The 13,701-nt window shown below is 59.8% G+C and overlaps 1 protein-coding gene across 1 annotated transcript in view; it reads right to left on the reverse strand.

Annotated features, from left to right (window-relative positions):
* Positions 1-13,258, reverse strand: part of LOC144806140 (uncharacterized) — a 115,146-nt gene extending 101,888 nt beyond the window's left edge. The window contains exon 1 of the mRNA XM_078672572.1: positions 13,163-13,258. The gene's annotated coding sequence lies outside the window, so the exon portion shown is untranslated. The remainder of the gene's footprint in view (positions 1-13,162) is intronic.
* Between the last annotated feature and the right edge of the window lie 443 nt (positions 13,259-13,701).

Below are 13,701 nucleotides of genomic sequence, written 5' to 3' on the forward strand. Positions count from 1 at the left end.
ACCTTCATCGGGACCTGCTGGCTCTGCCGCGGACCGTCGTCTTCCTTCATCCATCTCGGGACCTGCTGGCTCCGCCGCGGCCCGTCATCTACACCACCGAGCTCGAGGATTGAGAGCTATTTTCCATCTTATTGGTAACAAGACTGTCCCGCTACCCTTTCCCCAAACAGAGACCAGAATAGAGGGGACCCCTGAGTCCAGACCTCCTTGTACCATTCTACCGTACTTGAAGAATTGTCTATAAAGTATCGTTGAACTTTATCATTGTGTGGTGTCCGTCTGTGGGGGGGGGAAGTTACTTGTCTGTACGATTCACTGGAGACGGCTCTCCCCGGAGACCTCTCCCCGTATCCTCGGCCGACCCTCCCGGTCCGTCTAACGTTGGTGGCCAGCGACGGGATCCGAATCACCGCATAAACCGTACAGAGAGTAGCTCACCCCACGGCGAATCACGATGTCAACTAAAGACAGCGGATCAACGGAGAAATTCCAGATGGAGAAATTGGGCGAGTACAGCCATCGTGAACTTAAACAGTTCTGTATCGAATTAGGTATCGCTACCACCGGACTAAATACCAAAGATGACTTTAAGCAGGCCCTGGAATCTTGGGCAGAAACCGGGGCTGCCGGAACCCCCGATCAAGACATCGCAGCACAAACCCCCATGGCCCCTGAAGAACGAAGAACGGGTCTCTCGCCAGACGAGATCCAGGAACGAGAAAGAACCCGACTACACGAGCTGGAAATGGCCCGGCTCAAAATGGACGTTGAACTAAAGTTGGCCGAACAGAAAATCAACTTAGAGCACCTGCGTCTCCGAGAAGAAAGAGAGGAGAAACAGAGACAAAGGGAGCTCGAGGAAAAGAAACTGGCATATGAACATGAGCGGAAATTAGCTGAAATCGACCTACGCAAACAGAATAAAGAAACAGGGGTGCCCGAGCAACCCCACACTCCAGGGGCAACAGAGAAGAAGGTACACATCCCCAAGGATGTCGTTCGAGAATACTTCCGAGAGGACGACATCCAGCAATGGTTTAAGGCCTATGAAATCGCTATGACTGCACACCGGATCGATAGAAGCGATTGGGGGGCCGGTCTGTGGGGGAGATTCCTCAATGAAGGCCGCGACGCCCTGCTGCAACTCCCGGACCAGCAGATGACCTCCTATGACCATATGAAAGCTGCACTCCTCACCCGCTATGGCCTCACACCCGAGATGTACCGTCAGAGGTTCCGAGACTGCACCCGCATCCCAGGTACAACTTGGGTGGACTATGTCAATTACTTTAGCCGAGCCTTCGAGGGCTGGATCAAAGGAAGCAAGGTCACAACCTACGAACAACTGTTCAATCTTATGGTATGGGAGCATCTGTCGAACAATTGCTTCATTGAACTTCGCCAGCACCTCCTCGACAGCAAGTGAACGGATCCCCGGCAGCTCGCAGCCGAAGCAGACCGGTGGGAGATCACCAGAGTGAGTCGAAATGGGTCCTCCGAACAAAACCGGAACAACAATGGTCAGCACCGTCCCCGAGGAGGTGGAGGCCAAGGACGCGGAAGAAGCAACGCTCCGGTCACCCCCACTACCAGCCCCACCCCCCCGGCCAACCGGGGCAGCACCCCAGCGCGACCGGGACATCGAGCCAATATTACCTGCCATCGATGTCAACGAGTCGGACACTATGCAAACGACCCAAACTGCCCCCAGTACCAGAGCCCAAGACCCCGCCAAGTAGCCGCTGCTGCTCTGGGGGAGGAACGGATCTCAGAGGAACAAGAAGAATATGAACAGGAACACCAAGAATGGGAGCCAGCCGCCATGGCTCTCGCCTGCCTAGGGGGGAGAGACATGGTCCCGCGGGTCCCCCTACCCGCTAATACCCGGAAGTACAGCCAATGGGTGGGCATCAATGGACGCCGGGCTGAAGCCCTTCGTGACACTGGGGCCAGTATAACAGCCGTCCGCTGTCACCTGGTGACCCCCGAACAATACTTACCAAACATTCTCTGCCCTGTACGTTCAGCCGATAACTCAGAAAGTCTGTGTCGGATGGCCTGCGTCCCCTTCGAATGGGGAGGGGTCTCCGGCATGTTGAAGGTGACGGTCCGAGATGATGCCCCCGTAGACTGCCTCCTGGGTAATGACCTGGAAAGCTCTCCATGGGCAGCAGTCGAACGAAAAGAGCACCTGGGGATGCTGGGCGTCCCGGACTGGGCGTGCGTCACCACCCGGTCCATGACCGCCCGTGCCAACACCCGCCCAGAGGAACTCGAATGGCCGGCGCCACCGCCTCCGGTCGCCCCCGCCGAAACCACCGACCGTGACGTCCCCCCCGAACCAGCTCAACCTCCAGACCTCGCTAACCTCGACCAGTGGCCTCAAGAGGGGGGCCCACGCAAGAACAATTTCGCCAAGAACAAAAGACCTGTCCCTCCCTCGAGGGACTCCGCCAGCAAGCGCTAGCCCAAAGCGCAGGGGATACCTCCGGAACTCACTGGGTCTACTGGGACAATGATCTGCTGTACAGTGAGCAAAGAATCGCGGAGCTGGGGGCCAGCCGAGTCCTAGTGGTACCCCTCCGTTTTAGAGACTTTCTGCTAAACCTGGCCCACGATGTCCCCCTGGCAGGACACTTGGGTCAAGACAAAACCTATAGCCGCCTGGTGACCCACTTCTTCTGGCCCAAAATGAGGGACAATGTACACCAGCATTGCCGATCTTGCCCCACGTGCCAAGCCAGTGGGAAGAGCGGCCGCAAACTGAAAGCCCCCCTGCAACCTTTTCCCGTGGTCACCACCCCGTTCGAGAGGGTCGGAATCGATATCGTAGGGCCCCTGGACCCGCGCACAAAACAAGGCCATCGATTCATCCTGGTGCTAGTGGACCACGCCACCCGCTACCCGGAGGCTGTTCCCCTGCGGACTGTGACAGCCCCGGTAGTCGGCCGGGCTCTGATGGGGATCTTCTCCCGGGTGGGCTTCCCCCGGGAGGTCGTCAGTGACAGAGGCACGAACTTTATTTCGAAATATATGAAATCTCTCTGGCAACAGTGCGGGGTTACCTACCGGTTCACGACCCCCTATCACCCTCAAGGAAACGGACTCGTTGAGCGGTTCAACCGCACGCTCAAAGGGATGATCGGGGGGTTGGAAGAGCCCCTCCGTCGCCAGTGGGATGTACTGTTGCCGTGCCTTCTCTTCGCATATCGAGAGGTTCCCCAGAAGTCCCTGGGCTTCAGCCCATTTGAACTGCTATATGGACACCCCGTGCGCGGGCCGCTCAGCCTAGTTAAGGAAGGCTGGGAGATGCCCCCTCTAAAGAACCCACCAGATGTTTTCCGCTACCTCCTAACACTCCGCAACCAGACCCGGCGATTCCGAGAACTAGCAAAAGCCAACCTAGAGGCCAGTCAGGAGGACATGAAAAGGTGGTATGACCGGAATGCCTCCTCCATCGAATTTGAACCTGGGCAACAGGTATGGGTGATGTCCCCCACCGAACCCTGCGCCCTACAAGACAAGTGGACAGGGCCCTTCAAAGTGGTCGAGCGCAAGGGTCCGGCTACCTATCTCATCGACTTGGAATCTTCCCGGAACCCCCTCCGGGTCCTCCACGCTAACAGACTGAAACCGCACTTTGTACGGACAGAACTCAGCCTCCTGATGGCCACAGACAATGGGGCTGAAGAGGACTCCGAGCCCCTCCCGGACCTCCTACGAACGCGGGAGAAAGACGGTTCCGTAGATGGGGTCCGACTCTCAGAGGCCCTCACCCGAGAGCAACACCAGGAGTGCCAAGTTCTCCTGTCACAATTCGCCAGCCTGTTCTCCCTCACCCCAGGTGTCACTTCCTGGTGTACGCACGATGTGGACACGGGGGACAGCCCCCCTATCCGCCACCGGGCCTACCGCGTGCCAGATCGGGTACGGGCCTGCATCCAGGAGGAAGTAGCCAAAATGCTCACGCTCGGGGTCATCGAGCCCTCAGACAGCCCCTGGGCCAGCCCTGTAGTACTGGTCCCCAAAGCAGCTGCCCCCGGCACCACACCAGAACTCCGGTTCTGCGTCGACTACCGGGGCTTGAATGCGGTCACCAGGACAGACGCACATCCCATCCCCCGGGCAGATGAACTAATCGACCGCATGGGAGCTGCCCGCTACCTCAGTATCTTCGACCTGACGGCGGGCTACTGGCAAATCGGCCTCACACCCCGGGCACAAGAACGTTCTGCCTTTTCCACGCCCGATGGCCATTACCATTTCACAGTCATGCCCTTCGGCATGAAGAATGCCCCAGCAACGTTCCAACGGCTCGTCAATCAGGTCCTGGCGGGGCTCGAAGGATTCAGCGCCGCCTACTTAGACGACATCGCTGTATACAGCAACCAGTGGTCCGAGCACCTCCACCACCTCCGAGCAGTACTGCACGCCCTTCAGCAAGCTGGCCTCACGATCAAGGCCAGCAAATGTCAAATTGGGCAAGGGTCTGTAACCTACCTCGGGCACCAGGTGGGAAGCGGCCTGGTGGCCCCTCTGCAGCTAAAAATTGCCGCCATCCAGTCCTGGCAGCCCCCCACTACCCAGACCGAGGTACGAGCCTTCCTGGGCCTCACGGGCTATTACCGAAGGTTCGTGAAAGACTATGGTACTATCGTGAGGCCCCTCACAGAGCTCACGTCAAAAAATCAGCCCCAGAAAGTCAACTGGACCCCAGAGTGTCAAGCTGCATTTGAACAATTGAAAGCCGCCATGTGCTCCGCCCCTGTGCTCCAGGCCCCCGACTACAGCCGGGAGTTCATCGTCCAGACGGATGCCTCCGACCATGGCATTGGGGCAGTCCTGTCCCAAGTGAACACCGAAGGCCATGACCAGCCGGTGGCCTTCATCAGCCGGCGACTCCTACCACGGGAACAACGCTGGAGCACCATAGAGAGGGAGGCCTTCGCGGTGGTATGGGCCCTCAAGAAGCTCCGGCCCTACCTCTTTGGCACACCCTTTCGAGTACAGACCGACCACCGACCCCTGCAGTGGCTGATGCCGATGCGGGGGGAAAACCCGAAGTTACTACGCTGGTCCATCTCCCTACAAGGGATGGACTTCACAGTTGAGCATCGGCCTGGGCCCGATCACGCCAACGCAGATGGCCTGTCCCGGTTCTTCCGCCTCGACGAGAAGAGTCCCCAAGAGAATGGGTAACTCTCCCCGCCTTCAGCTGGGGGGGACGCATGTTGGACAGGCCACATGAAGGGCCGCTCTCCCCCGGCCCAACCAGGCCCGAACCAGCCACGCAAGTACCACACACCACCAGTGCACGTCCACCGTCCCCGCAGGGACCCCTACACTCGAACCTGTTGACCGCGTAGGCCGACCCACTACCGGCCTGCGCGCCCATACTGGGCGCCATCTTGGACACTCCACCACGAGGCCGCCTGGCCCCCGATCGACCTCAACCCTGGGCCTGGCCAGGCCTCAGACATTCCGGCACCAACATCCACCCAGGAGGTGAGCGGGCTACTTGGTCAGTCAATGGGAGCAGGAGGTGTCGATGGCTCTCCCCCGCCAAATGCCGCTCGCCCATCGCCTCCCCGGGCGCTGGCTCCACCCCCCTGCTGGGTGTCTGAACCCCCTCATCCCGGACCTCCCGACCTCCAAGTGCGAGGGTCCGGACATCAAAGCACACCAGCCCTATAACTGGGGCAGCTCCAGAGCAGGAGGGCAGTTGTATCTTGGAGTCGAGAGACGCAAAGAAGAACTCATCCTTGACGGACTACTGGCGCTGCCGTAGCTCTGTCTTGTGCACCCTCGTCTTGCCTGCTGGCGCTGCCGCGGCTTTGGGAACCACCCTATCCTTCATCATCGTCGGGACCTGCTGGCGTGGCCGCGGACCGTTTGTAACCACCACCTTCATCGGGACCTGCTGGCTCTGCCGCGGACCGTCGTCTTCCTTCATCCATCTCGGGACCTGCTGGCTCCGCCGCGGCCCGTCATCTACACCACCGAGCTCGAGGATTGAGAGCTATTTTCCATCTTATTGGTAACAAGACTGTCCCGCTACCCTTTCCCCAAACAGAGACCAGAATAGAGGGGACCCCTGAGTCCAGACCTCCTTGTACCATTCTACCGTACTTGAAGAATTGTCTATAAAGTATCGTTGAACTTTATCATTGTGTGGTGTCCGTCTGTGGGGGGGGAAGTTACTTGTCTGTACGATTCACTGGAGACGGCTCTCCCCGGAGACCTCTCCCCGTATCCTCGGCCGACCCTCCCGGTCCGTCTAACGTTGGTGGCCAGCGACGGGATCCGAATCACCGCATAAACCGTACAGAGAGTAGCTCACCCCACGGCGAATCACGATGTCAACTAAAGACAGCGGATCAACGGAGAAATTCCAGATGGAGAAATTGGGCGAGTACAGCCATCGTGAACTTAAACAGTTCTGTATCGAATTAGGTATCGCTACCACCGGACTAAATACCAAAGATGACTTTAAGCAGGCCCTGGAATCTTGGGCAGAAACCGGGGCTGCCGGAACCCCCGATCAAGACATCGCAGCACAAACCCCCATGGCCCCTGAAGAACGAAGAACGGGTCTCTCGCCAGACGAGATCCAGGAACGAGAAAGAACCCGACTACACGAGCTGGAAATGGCCCGGCTCAAAATGGACGTTGAACTAAAGTTGGCCGAACAGAAAATCAACTTAGAGCACCTGCGTCTCCGAGAAGAAAGAGAGGAGAAACAGAGACAAAGGGAGCTCGAGGAAAAGAAACTGGCATATGAACATGAGCGGAAATTAGCTGAAATCGACCTACGCAAACAGAATAAAGAAACAGGGGTGCCCGAGCAACCCCACACTCCAGGGGCAACAGAGAAGAAGGTACACATCCCCAAGGATGTCGTTCGAGAATACTTCCGAGAGGACGACATCCAGCAATGGTTTAAGGCCTATGAAATCGCTATGACTGCACACCGGATCGATAGAAGCGATTGGGGGGCCGGTCTGTGGGGGAGATTCCTCAATGAAGGCCGCGACGCCCTGCTGCAACTCCCGGACCAGCAGATGACCTCCTATGACCATATGAAAGCTGCACTCCTCACCCGCTATGGCCTCACACCCGAGATGTACCGTCAGAGGTTCCGAGACTGCACCCGCATCCCAGGTACAACTTGGGTGGACTATGTCAATTACTTTAGCCGAGCCTTCGAGGGCTGGATCAAAGGAAGCAAGGTCACAACCTACGAACAACTGTTCAATCTTATGGTATGGGAGCATCTGTCGAACAATTGCTTCATTGAACTTCGCCAGCACCTCCTCGACAGCAAGTGAACGGATCCCCGGCAGCTCGCAGCCGAAGCAGACCGGTGGGAGATCACCAGAGTGAGTCGAAATGGGTCCTCCGAACAAAACCGGAACAACAATGGTCAGCACCGTCCCCGAGGAGGTGGAGGCCAAGGACGCGGAAGAAGCAACGCTCCGGTCACCCCCACTACCAGCCCCACCCCCCCGGCCAACCGGGGCAGCACCCCAGCGCGACCGGGACATCGAGCCAATATTACCTGCCATCGATGTCAACGAGTCGGACACTATGCAAACGACCCAAACTGCCCCCAGTACCAGAGCCCAAGACCCCGCCAAGTAGCCGCTGCTGCTCTGGGGGAGGAACGGATCTCAGAGGAACAAGAAGAATATGAACAGGAACACCAAGAATGGGAGCCAGCCGCCATGGCTCTCGCCTGCCTAGGGGGGAGAGACATGGTCCCGCGGGTCCCCCTACCCGCTAATACCCGGAAGTACAGCCAATGGGTGGGCATCAATGGACGCCGGGCTGAAGCCCTTCGTGACACTGGGGCCAGTATAACAGCCGTCCGCTGTCACCTGGTGACCCCCGAACAATACTTACCAAACATTCTCTGCCCTGTACGTTCAGCCGATAACTCAGAAAGTCTGTGTCGGATGGCCTGCGTCCCCTTCGAATGGGGAGGGGTCTCCGGCATGTTGAAGGTGACGGTCCGAGATGATGCCCCCGTAGACTGCCTCCTGGGTAATGACCTGGAAAGCTCTCCATGGGCAGCAGTCGAACGAAAAGAGCACCTGGGGATGCTGGGCGTCCCGGACTGGGCGTGCGTCACCACCCGGTCCATGACCGCCCGTGCCAACACCCGCCCAGAGGAACTCGAATGGCCGGCGCCACCGCCTCCGGTCGCCCCCGCCGAAACCACCGACCGTGACGTCCCCCCCGAACCAGCTCAACCTCCAGACCTCGCTAACCTCGACCAGTGGCCTCAAGAGGGGGGGCCCACGCAAGAACAATTTCGCCAAGAACAAAAGACCTGTCCCTCCCTCGAGGGACTCCGCCAGCAAGCGCTAGCCCAAAGCGCAGGGGATACCTCCGGAACTCACTGGGTCTACTGGGACAATGATCTGCTGTACAGTGAGCAAAGAATCGCGGAGCTGGGGGCCAGCCGAGTCCTAGTGGTACCCCTCCGTTTTAGAGACTTTCTGCTAAACCTGGCCCACGATGTCCCCCTGGCAGGACACTTGGGTCAAGACAAAACCTATAGCCGCCTGGTGACCCACTTCTTCTGGCCCAAAATGAGGGACAATGTACACCAGCATTGCCGATCTTGCCCCACGTGCCAAGCCAGTGGGAAGAGCGGCCGCAAACTGAAAGCCCCCCTGCAACCTTTTCCCGTGGTCACCACCCCGTTCGAGAGGGTCGGAATCGATATCGTAGGGCCCCTGGACCCGCGCACAAAACAAGGCCATCGATTCATCCTGGTGCTAGTGGACCACGCCACCCGCTACCCGGAGGCTGTTCCCCTGCGGACTGTGACAGCCCCGGTAGTCGGCCGGGCTCTGATGGGGATCTTCTCCCGGGTGGGCTTCCCCCGGGAGGTCGTCAGTGACAGAGGCACGAACTTTATTTCGAAATATATGAAATCTCTCTGGCAACAGTGCGGGGTTACCTACCGGTTCACGACCCCCTATCACCCTCAAGGAAACGGACTCGTTGAGCGGTTCAACCGCACGCTCAAAGGGATGATCGGGGGGTTGGAAGAGCCCCTCCGTCGCCAGTGGGATGTACTGTTGCCGTGCCTTCTCTTCGCATATCGAGAGGTTCCCCAGAAGTCCCTGGGCTTCAGCCCATTTGAACTGCTATATGGACACCCCGTGCGCGGGCCGCTCAGCCTAGTTAAGGAAGGCTGGGAGATGCCCCCTCTAAAGAACCCACCAGATGTTTTCCGCTACCTCCTAACACTCCGCAACCAGACCCGGCGATTCCGAGAACTAGCAAAAGCCAACCTAGAGGCCAGTCAGGAGGACATGAAAAGGTGGTATGACCGGAATGCCTCCTCCATCGAATTTGAACCTGGGCAACAGGTATGGGTGATGTCCCCCACCGAACCCTGCGCCCTACAAGACAAGTGGACAGGGCCCTTCAAAGTGGTCGAGCGCAAGGGTCCGGCTACCTATCTCATCGACTTGGAATCTTCCCGGAACCCCCTCCGGGTCCTCCACGCTAACAGACTGAAACCGCACTTTGTACGGACAGAACTCAGCCTCCTGATGGCCACAGACAATGGGGCTGAAGAGGACTCCGAGCCCCTCCCGGACCTCCTACGAACGCGGGAGAAAGACGGTTCCGTAGATGGGGTCCGACTCTCAGAGGCCCTCACCCGAGAGCAACACCAGGAGTGCCAAGTTCTCCTGTCACAATTCGCCAGCCTGTTCTCCCTCACCCCAGGTGTCACTTCCTGGTGTACGCACAATGTGGACACGGGGGACAGCCCCCCTATCCGCCACCGGGCCTACCGCGTGCCAGATCGGGTACGGGCCTGCATCCAGGAGGAAGTAGCCAAAATGCTCACGCTCGGGGTCATCGAGCCCTCAGACAGCCCCTGGGCCAGCCCTGTAGTACTGGTCCCCAAAGCAGCTGCCCCCGGCACCACACCAGAACTCCGGTTCTGCGTCGACTACCGGGGCTTGAATGCGGTCACCAGGACAGACGCACATCCCATCCCCCGGGCAGATGAACTAATCGACCGCATGGGAGCTGCCCGCTACCTCAGTATCTTCGACCTGACGGCGGGCTACTGGCAAATCGGCCTCACACCCCGGGCACAAGAACGTTCTGCCTTTTCCACGCCCGATGGCCATTACCATTTCACAGTCATGCCCTTCGGCATGAAGAATGCCCCAGCAACGTTCCAACGGCTCGTCAATCAGGTCCTGGCGGGGCTCGAAGGATTCAGCGCCGCCTACTTAGACGACATCGCTGTATACAGCAACCAGTGGTCCGAGCACCTCCACCACCTCCGAGCAGTACTGCACGCCCTTCAGCAAGCTGGCCTCACGATCAAGGCCAGCAAATGTCAAATTGGGCAAGGGTCTGTAACCTACCTCGGGCACCAGGTGGGAAGCGGCCTGGTGGCCCCTCTGCAGCTAAAAATTGCCGCCATCCAGTCCTGGCAGCCCCCCACTACCCAGACCGAGGTACGAGCCTTCCTGGGCCTCACGGGCTATTACCGAAGGTTCGTGAAAGACTATGGTACTATCGTGAGGCCCCTCACAGAGCTCACGTCAAAAAATCAGCCCCAGAAAGTCAACTGGACCCCAGAGTGTCAAGCTGCATTTGAACAATTGAAAGCCGCCATGTGCTCCGCCCCTGTGCTCCAGGCCCCCGACTACAGCCGGGAGTTCATCGTCCAGACGGATGCCTCCGACCATGGCATTGGGGCAGTCCTGTCCCAAGTGAACACCGAAGGCCATGACCAGCCGGTGGCCTTCATCAGCCGGCGACTCCTACCACGGGAACAACGCTGGAGCACCATAGAGAGGGAGGCCTTCGCGGTGGTATGGGCCCTCAAGAAGCTCCGGCCCTACCTCTTTGGCACACCCTTTCGAGTACAGACCGACCACCGACCCCTGCAGTGGCTGATGCCGATGCGGGGGGAAAACCCGAAGTTACTACGCTGGTCCATCTCCCTACAAGGGATGGACTTCACAGTTGAGCATCGGCCTGGGCCCGATCACGCCAACGCAGATGGCCTGTCCCGGTTCTTCCGCCTCGACGAGAAGAGTCCCCAAGAGAATGGGTAACTCTCCCCGCCTTCAGCTGGGGGGGACGCATGTTGGACAGGCCACATGAAGGGCCGCTCTCCCCCGGCCCAACCAGGCCCGAACCAGCCACGCAAGTACCACACACCACCAGTGCACGTCCACCGTCCCCGCAGGGACCCCTACACTCGAACCTGTTGACCGCGTAGGCCGACCCACTACCGGCCTGCGCGCCCATACTGGGCGCCATCTTGGACACTCCACCACGAGGCCGCCTGGCCCCCGATCGACCTCAACCCTGGGCCTGGCCAGGCCTCAGACATTCCGGCACCAACATCCACCCAGGAGGTGAGCGGGCTACTTGGTCAGTCAATGGGAGCAGGAGGTGTCGATGGCTCTCCCCCGCCAAATGCCGCTCGCCCATCGCCTCCCCGGGCGCTGGCTCCACCCCCCTGCTGGGTGTCTGAACCCCCTCATCCCGGACCTCCCGACCTCCAAGTGCGAGGGTCCGGACATCAAAGCACACCAGCCCTATAACTGGGGCAGCTCCAGAGCAGGAGGGCAGTTGTATCTTGGAGTCGAGAGACGCAAAGAAGAACTCATCCTTGACGGACTACTGGCGCTGCCGTAGCTCTGTCTTGTGCACCCTCGTCTTGCCTGCTGGCGCTGCCGCGGCTTTGGGAACCACCCTATCCTTCATCATCGTCGGGACCTGCTGGCGTGGCCGCGGACCGTTTGTAACCACCACCTTCATCGGGACCTGCTGGCTCTGCCGCGGACCGTCGTCTTCCTTCATCCATCTCGGGACCTGCTGGCTCCGCCGCGGCCCGTCATCTACACCACCGAGCTCGAGGATTGAGAGCTATTTTCCATCTTATTGGTAACAAGACTGTCCCGCTACCCTTTCCCCAAACAGAGACCAGAATAGAGGGGACCCCTGAGTCCAGACCTCCTTGTACCATTCTACCGTACTTGAAGAATTGTCTATAAAGTATCGTTGAACTTTATCATTGTGTGGTGTCCGTCTGTGGGGGGGGAAGTTACTTGTCTGTACGATTCACTGGAGACGGCTCTCCCCGGAGACCTCTCCCCGTATCCTCGGCCGACCCTCCCGGTCCGTCTAACACTGCCCCTCCCCCCCCCCCCCAGGGGGCCCCATGGAATACTTCCCCGCTCCCCCCCCCCAGGGGCCCCATAGAATCCTTCACCTCCTGCCCCCCCCCCAGAGGCCCCATAGAACCCTTCACCTCCTGCCCCCCCCCAGAGGCCCCATAGAACCCTTCACCTCCTGCCCCCCCCCAGAGGCCCCATAGAACCCTTCACCTCCTGCCCCTCCCCCCCAGGGGGCCCCATAGAACCCTTCACCTCCTGCCCCCCCCCAGAGGCCCCATAGAATCCTTCACCTCCTGCCCCCCCCCAGAGGCCCCATAGAACCCTTCACCTCCCCCCAGGGGGCCCCATAGAATCCTTCACCTCCTGCCCCCCCCCCAGAGGCCCCATAGAACCCTTCACCTCCTGCCCCCCCCCCAGAGGCCCCATAGAACCCTTCACCTCCTGCCCCTCCCCCCCAGGGGGCCCCATAGAACCCTTCACCTCCTGCCCCCCCCCCCGAGGCCCCATAGAATCCTTCACCTCCTGCCCCCCCCCAGAGGCCCCATAGAATCCTTCACCTCCTGCCCCCCCCCCCCAGAGGCCCCATAGAACCCTTCACCTCCTGCCCCTCCCCCCCAGGGGGCCCCATAGAACCCTTCACCTCCTGCCCCTCCCCCCCAGGGGGCCCCATAGAATCCTTCACCTCCTGCCCCTCCCCCCCCCCCCCAGGGGGCCCATAGAACCCTTCACCTCCTGCCCCTCCCCCCCAGGGGGCCCCATAGAACCCTTCACCTCCTGCACCTCCTCCCCAGGGCCCCATAGAACCCTTCACCTCCTGCCCCTCCCCCCGGGGGCCCCATAGAATCCTTCACCTCCTGCCCCTCCCCCCCCCCCCCAGGGGGCCCCATGGAATACTTCCCCGCTCCCCCCCCCCCCCCCCCGGTGTCCAGTGCCCCCCCTCAGCCTGGGTCTGGTTCACCTCTCTCTGGTGCTCGTGAAATCATAAACACAACCAGTGATGACGCTGCACTCACCCCAGCACCGGGGATCCTGCTCTGTCTGCAGCAAACCCTAGGGTCAGAGGTACTATACCGGTCCCTTTGCGCATGCGCAGACCCTGGCGGGCAGTTGTCATGGTTGCACACTGGTCGCGCCGCGCATGCGCAGACCCCTAAACCTCAGTCTTGATCCCAACTAGTAGCTGAAGGTCTGCGCTTGCGCAGTTGTAAACCTCGATCTTTTCACAAACACGTAACTCGAGTTCAGCGCATGCGCAGATCTACACTCACTACCTCCGGAAGTGACGTCCTCCGTGGCAGGAGCCAGGAAGTGCTCATCGCAGACAGTGGAGCTGCAGCCCCGGGGGCGCCTCGAAGCGGAGGCTTCATCTGCAGGCGCTGTGAGGCCTGGTGAGTCAGAGGGAAGGGGAGGGGGAGGGTGAGAGAGGGGGGAGGTTCTATGTCATCGACCCTCATCCCTCAGCATCGACCCCTCAGACCCTGTGTTGACTCCTCCTGGAGGCTCCTCGAGGCCCGGGGTCTTTACAAGC

This window comes from Lissotriton helveticus (assembly GCF_964261635.1).
Source record: "Lissotriton helveticus chromosome 1_1 unlocalized genomic scaffold, aLisHel1.1 SUPER_1_unloc_5, whole genome shotgun sequence".
Lineage (NCBI taxonomy): Eukaryota > Metazoa > Chordata > Amphibia > Caudata > Salamandridae > Lissotriton > Lissotriton helveticus.